Source organism: Thermobia domestica, chromosome 4 (genome assembly GCF_964235325.1).
Source record: "Thermobia domestica chromosome 4, izTheDome1.hap1.1, whole genome shotgun sequence".
NCBI classification, from domain to species: domain Eukaryota; kingdom Metazoa; phylum Arthropoda; class Insecta; order Zygentoma; family Lepismatidae; genus Thermobia; species Thermobia domestica.
Genome location: NC_137457.1, coordinates 81,211,686 through 81,226,718, shown reverse-complemented (window position 1 = coordinate 81,226,718; position 15,033 = coordinate 81,211,686).

Sequence of the window (15,033 nt, the reverse complement as noted above, 5' to 3'; positions counted from 1 at the left end):
TGTCGCTAGAGGGTCGTATTACACTACGAGCCTACAAATGAGTAGTGGGGAGGTTGTCATCCACTAACTAGCACCTTATTTATGTTTCGTGTCTACGCTGATATTGAATAATACAGCTATCAAAGAGGGATGGTTCGTCACCGATCAGTCACCTAACTAAGTGGTAATTTTAACAGTACCACACAATGATGTCACGAGGTTGCACATTAGCAACAAAGTAAAACACACAGCAATTAGTCTTGAAAAAGACTGTTTATATGAGGACTTAACTTAGTCCGAATTGACAATAGATAATAGTCTTGAAAAAGACTGTTTATACAAGGACTTAACTTAGTCCGACAACATCCATGAGCTGTAAGGCTCTGAATAAAGAACAGCTATTATAAATCGATAGAGGTGACAATAAATCTAAATTATAAGAGGTGCAAAAGTCATCTACAATGTAGGGCTATCTCAAAATTAACACTCGTCAGGGACGGAATTGGAGTCCCGACACTACAGTTAGAATAAGAGGCGGTTAGAGGTACAAAAGACGAGCGTCGTTGGTATGCAAGTCAAGAGCGATTAATTCAATAGTAAATTAGAAGTTAATTGAGTTTAAAATCTAGTTAGTTAAATTAAAGGCGTCGGCAGTTGGAATACCACTGCTATCGGCCAGTCAAGTTTCATGAGACAATTTACAATAAAGATCACAATGATATCGCTCAGATTCGAAAGAGATACTTAATACTCTAAGAGATTTAACAATGTTAATAACTAGAAAGGAGAGCTTTCGGAACCGTTAACATGAAATACGTCTGTACAATAAAACAAGGTTACATTATAATTTCGGTACCACTTGGGAGGTGATCCCCTTTTCAGTTAAGACTTGAGATGTTATACGAATGCTAGTGATAATAACTTAGAAGGTAATTAATTAAATGACAACCCACCTGAGTAACTATGTCCTACCACAAGTCGCTCAAAGAACCAGATGACGGAGTTCCTGGGGTTGTGTCGACGCCACTGCAGCCGTTTCATACACACACCTGGTAGCAGAATTGAACCACACAAATAGATCACACTAAAACAATAACTTACGCACTTGTGTCTCGAGCGGCTGAAACACGAAGTGGAGAGAGAGAGAAGAAATTCACAAGAAGGCGTACGAACAGAGATCTTCAAGGCTTCGTACTGGATTAGATGTCGTCTTGGTGTGTTAACATCGCACACGCTGGTCTTCTCTGGGTAGATGTCAAAAGTCGTGGTGCGTGATGAAGGGAAGAGTCAGGTCCAGGTTAGAGCGGGCTTCGAATGAAGACGTCTCACCGGGGCTCTGGTCATCCACTAGACAGCAATGTTCCTGCGCCGATGGAGGCTTCCAATTTATATTAGAGATTAACCAAAAAAGAGAGAAAAACTGGCGAGATTCGGTTGAGGGTTAGTAGCGTTGGAATGACGTGAAACAAAGTTCTAGTTGAGAGAAGGTTTATTCATGACTCGTCTCAGTCTTTTAATTTGGTACAAAACAAGCGCTTCCGGCATGGGATCGTAACGGAACTAAGAAGCAATTTAGTGACACTGTAATACGATCAAGGAAGCCGTTGGTTCCAAACAGATGAGTTAATGGATGATCAAAGATGTTTAACACGAGTCAGTCTTAGTGATGTAAAGCACAAAGAAAGTGGAGTGAAAGTCTCGAAGCAATAACTGAACACTGTTATGCGGAGAAAGAGTAACACACACACTCGGTCGTTCTTCTAGTTGAGAAAGATGGTATCTCAACACGGTCACCACTAGGATGTAAATCCCGACGTTTAAGATGTAACTAGTCGGTGCGGCGACTATAGAGGACGAAAAGAACTTCAATGACGGAAGATGCACGAGACATCGAAGAAGACAAGTTCAAGAGCGGTCTCGATGCGAAGTAAGAGCTTAGTCTCCCGGACGAAGTACGGTAGGAGAGACTCTTACAATTTTCGTCCTAGCGCTTGGAGATCGGAGAGCACAAGTATTTGTTGCTAATGTCCAAGGCGCTGAATAGAGAATAACCCAAAGGGTAGCAGACGGGAGTCTGCTCCCTAGGGGAACTTCTCCGTCTCCTCGACGATCAAAAGGTCGGCGATTTCGATAACCCGAATTGAATGATCCGAATTCTTCGAATTGAATTCCTCCTGGAGAGGGAAGTAAGCCCGTTTTGTTCAAGCGTTATCTCTTTCACACGGCACAGGATAGTGACGGGTGAAAATGGAAGAGACCCGAAGGCGGAGATAGTTTGTTTCCTGATTGGCTTTGTATTATCTAGCAAACGAATTTAGGTTTCTGCGTTTGCGTAGAGGTGGTACAAAGGCGTAACCAAAGACTTCCTTTTGACATAATATCAAATTTATTATAGTACGCTGATTACTCTAAAGGTTATGAACTAGTGAACCCATGCTTACAACAGCGCAGCTGGTAATACAAAAACTGGAATTTACCATGACAGTTACAATTTCCTCTAGGTTTGTAGACACATTAAAAGTTTAGATAAAAATTTTAAAGTTTAAAAGATCAAACTTGCAAGTGTTCTCTGGAAGTAGTAACTTCCTCACTATGACAATTTAAATGACTAAGAATTTAGAAAACATAGACAGTAATGGAATTTATTACACTGCTTATATGGTAGAATCTCTAGACATTCACAGTTAATGTCAACGCTAGAAAATATAACAATGATCTGAAGTTAACCTTTGTAATCTGTAAGGTGGGAACACTCATTAAGCGTAGAACGCTGTTATCTACTCTGTTCTTGATACACTTTAATAAATCTATTTGGATTCTCTGAACGGTCTCTGGGGAAGAAAACTCATATTCGTTTGGTATTTCCGGGCAAAGGTTACGGAGAGTGTTTATCTGCAGAAGGGATGTGGAGTCAGACACAGACAAAAAGAAACACGCAGACAAAAAAAAAGAAACTAACAGAAAAAAAATAAAGATTGACTGGGACAGCTTAGCTCCGATATGCTGTTTTAGTCTTTCCTTGTTTTAAGAATTTTAACAAAAATAAAAATATATGCATAATACTTGTTCCAGCAAGTGTAATTATGCAGGATGTATTAGTGGAGCGTTGCAAAAATTGGGACCAGAAATTTGGCACGCTACAGTTCGACGGCCCTTAGGGAAAAAAAATTAATTTGCACCAGCGAATCTAAACTTTTTTTTACATAGTACGGAACTCAAATTTTTTTTGAAGTTGGCAACATTTTTTCCTATTTGAACAAATTTATCGAGGGTTGGCAACACTTATTTGGAATTTAATAGGTTGCAACACTGTGACAAGTACGAGTCATAATATTTACTAAAATCAACAAAATTCCTTAAAAACATTTTATAACCTTATGTGCTAAAATATTATAAACATAGGCAATAGAAATCACACTAATAGTATATATTAAGGTATTACACATTACAGCATAATAATAAAATTAATAATAAGCCTTATAATATAAGTATTGACTAATAATATTATACCTAATTTTACGCAACAAGAACATTAAACCTTTGAAGCTTTATACAGATTTCCATGTATTTACCTGTAGAATTTAGATGGACTATTAAACAAATTTTTGTTCTTTAATTACGCAAGTTATGACAATCAATAGATGTTGTTTAGCCAGAAACTAATTACATCAGAACCCATAATTTAATAAACAGTACAAACGAATAATTATGCTTACTAGAGTACCGGTAACAAAAGAGAAGTGATTCATTAAATACGGATTTAACTGCCAAAAAAAATAGGGAAGTGAAATAAACATTTGACCTTTAGAACCAAAACAAACTATTAAAAGATAAAAGTTGAACCTGAACTTGACCTACTTTCACATAGAAAGAAGGAAGAAGTTCGTCGGCCTTGTGAACCATTTGGTTCGGCCTTGGCTGTAACCTGATCGGTTCGGTTGGTAGGGGTGAGTCTACCAGCTAGAGAGGGAAGTTTTTGACATGGATGTGGATACATATATATAGATATACACTGGTAACCTGGAAGTTTTTTGAAGTGTAATAGTTAACATATGGAAGAAGTTTTTTTTTTTTTGACTACTTCTGGTTGATACGGCAGCGAAACGCACTGCCTTTCAACGAAACAGAGGTTTTGTGAGCGAATGGACTTTTGTGAGCGAATGCATCCGCTTTATAGATGTAGCTATTAGATTAGTTTTTGTGAGCTACGTTTAAGTTTTAAACACTTAATGTATAAATTAAAAGTTATGTAAAAACTTTTGAGTTAAACACAGGTCAATATTAGATTATAATAGGATAGCGAACTACTAATTTACGCATATGTAAATATCAAATACCTGATTAAAATTGAAACACTATCTTCTGAGCCTCACTATCAAATTTTTAATTAACGAATTCAGGGACTCTTAAATGTCGTCAAGGCATTACACTATATTTGCTTGGCTCAAAGCAGGTTAAGTGCGTTTATTATACAATACAATTTGTAGAGTTTTGAATGATATCTATCCATTTTTCGAAATATTAAATTTTACGATACTCAAACTAATTTTAAAGATATAGATACCCTTGTAAATTCAACACAATTACAATCACACTTGAATCATCTACACATTATAGGAAAATAATCAATAACATGCTTATCAACTGAGACTGATAAATAACAAACTGAATACGCTCGGGCACGTTACCACTAGCTATTTGAATGATCGATTCACATTTACATATAATTCATATTTCCAATACCTAGAATAAAGATGTGTATCGAGCTAGAAAGAAGTGATGTGTAGGTACTTTGTTGAATCCAATGCAATTATTGAGATTAATATTCTTGCTTAATCGTTTAGCAACAGTTTAAAACACTTATATAAATATAAATTACATACTTTCTAGGGTATCAGTAGGATACTAAAATAAACAAGTAGACTGATATATCTACATATCATTAAACCTTATACTACATTTAATAATTAGGATTAAATTACCTTTACTTTTTCATGGCGTATGCTTGAGAACCCTTAAGTTATTGTTTGCTTAAGTTAAAATCACTTTCATTTACCAAACTTTACGATAATTTAAGAACACGGGTGAGACAAATTTATAGCTAAATTTCGTTTTTCAGTGGCGGCTTTTTCACAATAAGACAGGATGACTGGTCACTTGTGACATTACTAATAGAAATCCATTAACAAAATTTTCTGGCGTTATGCTTTTAAACACTGATAAGACGACAATGGCATAGTTTTATTAAAACACTTAAATACTTAAGATTGATTTGACCTAACCATCGGCTAAATTTACTGAAATATTAGATGCGGACAACCTTGTAATGAAGGGTGATGACATATAGTTACTTACGGGTGCGCCTGGTACGATTGATAAGAATATAGGTGACACATTAAACTGACTTAAATTTGCTTAAATTACTTTCTCGCTTTTAGGTGACCTGAGAGCTGTTGGTAGCTCGAATAACTTTACCATAAAGACATTAATAATTAGTATAGCAAACCAATGGAAAGGGGTTTTGCTTACTCGCACATTACCACATTAAACTATTCATTATCCATTTTAGGCAAGAAGCCAAGACACTGAGCCTCCTTCTTCAAGCCTTTATGCGCTTTCCTAATACATTTTGGTCTTCTGAGGGAAGACAATGGGGCTGCAAAGGGGTTTGCGCCCGAGGTCAATACACTTTTGAGGACCTCTTTACAGACACTAATAGGCTGAACCTAAGACTTGCATAGTAGGTGCGGGGTATCCGGGGGATACGGCAGCTGTACATTGCGTGCTTAGGCAGCATTTCGCGTAATTGGAATACCAATTAGCTACTTGTTCTGCTATTTACGTGGACAGTTTACGGGAACCGTCTATAGCAACTGAGCATACAATAAGGATATGTATGTGACATACTGAACATAATTAATCTTCCGTTTAGCTAAAGGAGAGTACTACTCGACCCAAAACACAAATATACATAATTAGTGAGATTTCTGGAAGAAACGGCGGCACCAGAGTGAAACTGAGGTTTGATATTTAAAATGATAGTATATATTTTTTTACGTCCGACTTAGTTCGAATGATTAATTACAACTAACAGCCTTTTAAATTGACTTTATAATGTATCGCCATTGCAATAAGAGAACATTTATCAAAACAAGTGTCAATTTCGTTTGATTACTGACATATATCAACAGTTATCTCTATATTTCCCGAACATCTGAAATTAGACCTAATAATATTCATAAAGTGATACGTTTTCACGAAAAAGTTCGATGTTCGCCGCTAGATTAAGTTTACATTTACTACTGGAAGTGACCAAGAATGCCAAATCATTATACACTTTCAAGGATTGTAAGGGGTCATCCGTTTTTACACATTTTACCAAACGCAAGTTTGTCAGAGTTGTCTCAAGATGTTTAGTAACTAGATTTCGGTCTACGAGCGATAACAATGCCACAATTTGAACTCTAGGACTTTGATTGGGGAACGCAAAGAGAACAGAAGCGCGTAACTCCTGGTGATACTCAATTAAGTTAGACAAATGATGTAACGACATGGTTTTTATACCGTTAAATATAATCTCGGAACTTTGATCTAGGCTAGTTCGAAAATGCAACTCATAGTATTTTCTGAAGCGTAAGCCTCGTAATTCCTGAACGATTTCCCCTTGATCCAAAGGGCCATAAGTTGGATTGTACAACTGAAATTGGGGCAAAACTGCGGGTTTTGCTAATAAATATTTAAATTTCTCATCTTGCACAAGAATTTTATCTTCCTTGTAAACGGGATAGTGCAACGAGTGATATCCTAACATTTTTAGCGAGTTGGACTCTTGATTTACGTCTCAATTAGATTACTAATACCAATTAGATGATTGTCGTTCCCTATAAACAATTGAAATTTTCAATGGACCACTACTTTTCCTTTAATTTAACATAAATAAATAACAACAACTTGCTTGAATGAATAGAGCTTAAGGATCCTCACGCCTAAGAATAAATCAAAATAGCTTTCTTAAAACTACAGTTATACTATACTTCTTTATATTAATTATTTAGAGTTGAGACAGAAGAAGCGTCAAGCTGGAGCAGAAAAACAGATTGCTTGTCAACAGATTTACGGAAGGAAGAATGAAAATTCTCGTTCCGCCTGTTTTCGTTTTCTTGGTTTACTTTTACGACCTTTTGGTGAAAGAAAAAGAAAACAAGGGAGGGAGGTTTCCTATCCAGCGAAGATTGGAAACTCACGGATACGTTTCTGAAATATCGGTATCCAGCTGTGAAGGTTCTTGAGCCTCGTTTCGAGTACAAATACGTTTGTAAACAAAGCACAAATGTAACGCAGAGGAGAGGAAAAAGAACGAACAAGATCTTTCAGAGTGGTGTTGTTACAAAGATTACTAATATCAATCACTAAATGAACTGATAAATAAATCCCTTTTTAAAAGAATAAACAGTTACTTCGTTTTAGCTTTAAACGTTAAATAATAGAATTAACCGTCTTTTCCTTTTTCACTACTAACTTGTAATACTTCAAAGATAAAAGAGACCTCTTGAATTTAGTGTGCTAACTATTCCAAAAACACACTTGAATGAATTTACTTTGTTATACCCTGTAACCTCAATTTAACTTAAATCAACTGATAAGAATTATAACATAAAATTATCACAAAATTCATTAACACAATGCAATAAATGATATAAGTAATTACAGTATTTTCCTGGTTTAAATAACAGGTAGAAAAGGTTTTAACTTTTGATACAACAGATATCGAATCTCATGACAGAGGTCATATACAAATCACAATAACCAAATTAACTGTTAGGTAGAAGTGCAAGGTAGGGTAAGAATACTACCGCTTGTAAACACTTGTCGGGTGAGGTTGTATTTCACCACGGCTCAGCACTTGTTGCTTGCGGATCGTATTTCACCAATGAGCAACACTGTCGAGTGGGGTTGTATCCCACCGCTGCCACCACTTGTCGCGTCGCGGCACGAAGGAGGAGCTTGGGGGAACAAGCCCTTCGTGTCCGACTGGTAGGAATTTCGTTTTTATAAGAAAGGAATATATTGCTTCTATCACTGGCATTCAAAAGATACGGAATAGTTAGTCACGCTCCCAAGTTACAAGAATAGATCAAGCTCACCGAGTATTGGGATTTAATTATTTATTACAAAGAATGCTTAACTGTTTGTAGGGCATACCAACAGGGCGTAAGTCGCCAAAAAGAAGGATAGCCAATAGCAAAAGACTAAAAGAACCGCCAGGTAAAGGTCACCACTTGTTGTCAATAGGTGATACGCAACCGTTGTTCACCATTTGTTGTTTGGTTGCACCACTTGTCGCTAGAGGGTCGTATTACACTACGAGCCTACAAATGAGTAGTGGGGAGGTTGTCATCCACTAACTAGCACCTTATTTATGTTTCGTGTCTACGCTGATATTGAATAATACAGCTATCAAAGAGGGATGGTTCGTCACCGATCAGTCACCTAACTAAGTGGTAATCTTAACAGTACCACACAATGATGTCACGAGGTTGCACATTAGCAACAAAGTAAAACACACAGCAATTAGTCTTGAAAAAGACTGTTTATATGAGGACTTAACTTAGTCCGAATTGACAATAGATAATAGTCTTGAAAAAGACTGTTTATACAAGGACTTAACTTAGTCCGACAACATCCATGAGCTGTAAGGCTCTGAATAAAGAACAGCTATTATAAATCGATAGAGGTGACAATAAATCTAAATTATAAGAGGTGCAAAAGTCATCTACAATGTAGGGCTATCTCAAAATTAACACTCGTCAGGGACGGAATTGGAGTCCCGACACTACAGTTAGAATAAGAGGCGGTTAGAGGTACAAAAGACGAGCGTCGTTGGTATGCAAGTCAAGAGCGATTAATTCAATAGTAAATTAGAAGTTAATTGAGTTTAAAATCTAGTTAGTTAAATTAAGGGCGTCGGCAGTTGGAATACCACTGCTATCGGCCAGTCAAGTTTCATGAGACAATTTACAATAAAGATCACAATGATATCGCTCAGATTCGAAAGAGATACTTAATACTCTAAGAGATTTAACAATGTTAATAACTAGAAAGGAGAGCTTTCGGAACCGTTAACATGAAATACGTCTGTACAATAAAACAAGGTTACATTATAATTTCGGTACCACTTGGGAGGTGATCCCCTTTTCAGTTAAGACTTGAGATGTTATACGAATGCTAGTGATAATAACTTAGAAGGTAATTAATTAAATGACAACCCACCTGAGTAACTATGTCCTACCACAAGTCGCTCAAAGAACCAGATGACGGAGTTCCTGGGGTTGTGTCGACGCCACTGCAGCCGTTTCATACACACACCTGGTAGCAGAATTGAACCACACAAATAGATCACACTAAAACAATAACTTACGCACTTGTGTCTCGAGCGGCTGAAACACGAAGTGGAGAGAGAGAGAAGAAATTCACAAGAAGGCGTACGAACAGAGATCTTCAAGGCTTCGTACTGGATTAGATGTCGTCTTGGTGTGTTAACATCGCACACGCTGGTCTTCTCTGGGTAGATGTCAAAAGTCGTGGTGCATGATGAAGGGAAAAGTCAGGTCCAGGTTAGAGCCGGCTTCGAATGAAGACGTCTCACCGGGGCTCTGGTCATCCACTAGACAGCAATGTTCCTGCGCAGATGGAGGCTTCCAATTTATATTAGAGATTAACGAAAAAAGAGAGAAAAACTGGCGAGATTCGGTTGAGGGTTAGTAGCGTTGGAATGACGTGAAACAAAGTTCTAGTTGAGAGAAGGTTTATTCATGACTCGTCTCAGTCTTTTAATTTGGTACAAAACAAGCGCTTCCGGCATGGGATCGTAACGGAACTAAGAAGCAATTTAGTGACACTGTAATACGATCAAGGAAGCCGTTGGTTCCAAACAGATGAGTTAATGGATGATCAAAGATGTTTAACACGAGTCAGTCTTAGTGATGTAAAGCACAAAGAAAGTGGAGTGAAAGTCTCGAAGCAATAACTGAACACTGTTATTCGGAGAAAGAGTAACACACACACTCGGTCGTTCTTCTAGTTGAGAAAGATGGTATCTCAACACAGTCACCACTAGGATGTAAATCCCGACGTTTAAGATGTAACTAGTCGGTGCGGCGACTATAGAGGACGAAAAGAACTTCAATGACGGAAGATGCACGAGACATCGAAGAAGACAAGTTCAAGAGCGGTCTCGATGCGAAGTAAGAGCTTAGTCTCCCGGACGAAGTACGGTAGGAGAGACTCTTACAATTTTCGTCCTAGCGCTTGGAGATCGGAGAGCACAAGTATTTGTTGCTAATGTCCAAGGCGCTGAATAGAGAATAACCCAAAGGGTAGCAGACGGGAGTCTGCTCCCTAGGGGAACTTCTCCGTCTCCTCGACGATCAAAAGGTCGGCGATTTCGATAACCCGAATTGAATGATCCGAATTCTTCGAATTGAATTCCTCCTGGAGAGGGAAGTAAGCCCGTTTTGTTCAAGCGTTATCTCTTTCACACGGCACAGGATAGTGACGGGTGAAAATGGAAGAGACCCGAAGGCGGAGATAGTTTGTTTCCTGATTGGCTTTGTATTATCTAGCAAACGAATTTAGGTTTCTGCGTTTGCGTAGAGGTGGTACAAAGGCGTAACCAAAGACTTCCTTTTGACATAATATCAAATTTATTATAGTACGCTGATTACTCTAAAGGTTATGAACTAGTGAACCCATGCTTACAACAGCGCAGCTGGTAATACAAAAACTGGAATTTACCATGACAGTTACAATTTCCTCTAGGTTTGTAGACACATTAAAAGTTTAGATAAAAATTTTAAAGTTTAAAAGATCAAACTTGCAAGTGTTCTCTGGAAGTAGTAACTTCCTCACTATGACAATTTAAATGACTAAGAATTTAGAAAACATAGACAGTAATGGAATTTATTACACTGCTTATATGGTAGAATCTCTAGACATTCACAGTTAATGTCAACGCTAGAAAATATAACAATGATCTGAAGTTAACCTTTGTAATCTGTAAGGTGGGAACACTCATTAAGCGTAGAACGCTGTTATCTACTCTGTTCTTGATACACTTTAATAAATCTATTTGGATTCTCTGAACGGTCTCTGGGGAAGAAAACTCATATTCGTTTGGTATTTCCGGGCAAAGGTTACGGAGAGTGTTTATCTGCAGAAGGGATGTGGAGTCAGACACAGACAAAAAGAAACACGCAGACAAAAAAAAAGAAACTAACAGAAAAAAAATAAAGATTGACTGGGACAGCTTAGCTCCGATATGCTGTTTTAGTCTTTCCTTGTTTTAAGAATTTTAACAAAAATAAAAATATATGCATAATACTTGTTCCAGCAAGTGTAATTATGCAGGATGTATTAGTGGAGCGTTGCAAAAATTGGGACCAGAAATTTGGCACGCTACACCCTATAGAATTACACTATACATTTCTCCTAAGAAGGGTAATAATAGACCAGGAAAAATGACTTCTCACGAAAGTGGGTAATAATTTCAAGCGCAAAATATACCCTATATCTAAATTCCCTTGAACTACACAGTAAATTTCTCCTAGGAGGGGTAATAATAGACCAGGAAAAAATAACTTCTCACGAAAGAGGGTAATAATATCCCGGGCAAATTGTACCCTACAACTAAACTCGCTTGAATTAAACTGTAAATTTCTCAAAAAAGGGTGGTAATTGATCAGCAAAAAATGACGTCTTACAAAATGGGGTAATAATTTGCCGGGCAACTTGTACCCTATAGATAAACTCACTCGAACTTACAGTAAATTTCTTATAAGAATGGTAATAATTAACCAGGAGAAAATGACTTCTCACTAAAGACGGTAATAATTTCCCGGGCAAATTGTAACCTATAGCTAAACTCGCTCGAAATACACAGTAAATTTCTATTAAAGAGGGTAATAATTGACCAGGAAAAAATGACTTCACAGGAAAAAGAGTAATAATATCCCGGGCAAATAGTAGCCTCTTGCTAAACTGTATAGAATTACACTAAACATTTCTCCCAAGAAGGGTAATAATTGACCAGAAAAAAATGACTTCTCACGAAAGAGGGTAATTACATCCCGGGAAAATAGTACTCTATAGCTAAACTCGCTTTAACTACATAGTAAATTACTTCGAAAAAGGGTGCTAACTGATCAGGAAAAAATGACTTATCACAAAAGGGGGTAATAATTTCCCGGGCAACTTCTACCCTATAGTTAAACTCGCTCGAACTAGACAGTAAATATCTCCTAAGAATGGTAATAATTGAAAAGGAGAAAATGACTTCTCACGAAAGAGGGTAATAATATCCCGGGCAAATTGTACTCTATAGTTAAACACACTTGAACTTGACAATAAATTTCACCTAAGAAGGGTAATAATTGAACAGGAAAAAATGACTTCTCACTAAAGACGGTAATAATTTGCCTGGCAAATTGTACCCTATAGATAAATTTGCTCGAAATACACAGTAAATTTCTCCTAAAGAGGGTAATAATTGACCAGGAAAAAATGATTTCACAGGAAAAAGAGTAATAATACCCCGGGCAAATAGTACCCTCTTGCTAAACTCTATAGAATTACACTATACATTTCTCCTAAGAAGGGTAATAATTGACCAGGAAAAAATGACTTCTCATGAAAGAGGGTAATAATATCCCGGGCAAATTGTACCCTATTGCTAAACTGTATAGAATTACACTATACATTTCTCCCAGGAAGGGTAATAATTGACAAGGAAAAAATGACTTCTCACGAAAGAGGGTAATAATATCCCGAGCAAATTGTACCCTATAACTAAACTCGCTTGCACTACACAGTAAATTTCTCCCAAAGTTGGCAATAATTGACCAGAAAAAAATTACTTCAAAGGATAAACTTTAATAATATCCCTGGCAAATAGTACCATAATGCTAAACGTTATAGAATTACACTATACATTTCTCATAAGAAAGCTAATAATTGACCAGGAAAAAATGAATTTTCACGAAAGAGGGTAATAATATCCCGGGCAAATAGTACCCTATAGTTTAACTCGCTTTAACTTCACTGTAAATTTCTCCTAAAAAAGGTAATAATTGATCAGGAAAAAAAGACTTCTCACAAAAGGGGGTAATAATTTCCAAGGCAATTTTAACCCTATACCTAAACACGCTTGAACTACACAGTAAATTTCTCCTAAGATGAGCAATAATTGACCAGGAGAAAATGACTTCTCGCTAAAGTGGGTAATAATTTCCCGGGCAAATTTTACCCTGTAAGTAAACTCGCTTGAACTACGCAGTAAATTTCTCCTAAAGAGGGTAATAATTCACCAGGAAAAAATGCTTCACAGGAAAAAGGGTAATAATACCCCAGGGAAATAGTACCCTCTTGCTAAACTCCATAGAATTACACTACACATTTCTCCTAAAAAGGATAATAATTGACGAGGAAAAAATGACTTCTCACGAAAAAAGGGTAATTATATCCCGGGCAAAATGTACGCTATAGCTAAACGCGCTTGAACTGCACAATAAATTTCTCCTAAAGAGGGTAATAATTGACCAGGAAATAATGACTTTACAGGAAAAAGTGTAACAATTTCTCGGGCAAGTTATACTCTATACCTAAACTCGCTTGAACTTGACAGTAAATATCTCATAAAGTGGGTAATAATTGAACAGAAAAAAATGACTTCTCACGAAAAAGGGTAATAATATCCCGGGCAACTTACACCCTATACCTATACACGCTTGAACTCAACAATAAATTTCTCCTAAAGAAGGTAATAATTGACCAGGAAATAATGACTTTCTCACGAAAGAGGGTAATAATATCCCGGGCAAATTGTACCCGATAGCTAAACTCACTTGAACTTGACAATAAATTTCTCCTAAGAAGGGTAATAATTGAACAGAAAAAAATGACTTCTCACGAAAAAGGGTAATAATATCACGGGCAAAATATACGCTATAGCTAAACTTGCTTGAACTAGACAGTAAATGTCTTCTAAGAAGGGTAATAATTCACCAGGAGAAAGTGATTTCTCACGAAAGAGGGTAATAATATCCCGGGCAGATTATACCCTATAGCTAAACTTACTTGAACTTGACAATAAACTTCTCCTTAGAAGGGTAATAATTGAACAGGAAAAATGACTTCTCACGAAAAAGGGTAATAATTTCCCGGGCAATTTGTACCCTATATCTAAACTCGCTTGAACTACACAGTTAATTTCTTTTAAAGAGTGTAATAATTGACCAGGAAAAAATGACTTCACAGGAAAAAGGGTAATGATATCCCGGGCAAATAGTACACTCTTGCTAAACTCTATAGAATTACACTATACATTCCTCGTAAGAAGGGTAATAATTGACCAGGAAAAAAAGGCCTTCTCACAAAAGAGGGTAATAATATCCCGGGCAAATATTACCCTCTTGCTAAACTCTATAAATTACACTATATATTTCTCATAAGAAGAGTAATAATTGACCAGGAAAAAATGACTTCTCACTAAAGACGGTAATAATTTGCCTGGCAAATTGTACCCTATTTCTAAACTGGCTCGAAATACACAGTAAATTTTTCCTAAAGAGGATAATAATTGACCAGGAAAAAATGACTTCACAAGAAAAAGGGTAATAATATCCCGGGCAAATAGTACACTCTTGCTAAACTCTATAGAATTACACTATACATTCCTCGTAAGAAGGGTAATAATTGACCAGGAAAAAAAGGCCTTCTCACAAAAGAGGGTAATAATATCCCGGGCAAATATTACCCTCTTGCTAAACTCCATAGAATTACACTATACATTTCTAATAACAAGGGTAATAATTGACCAGGAAAAAATGACTTCTCACAAAAGAGGGTAATAATATCCCAGGCAAAATGTACGCTATAGCTAAACTCGCTTGAATTACACAGTACATTTCTCCTAAAAATTCTAATAATTGACCAGGAAATAATGACTTTACCGGAAAAAGGGGAACAATTTCCCGGGCAAGTTATACCCTATACCTAAAC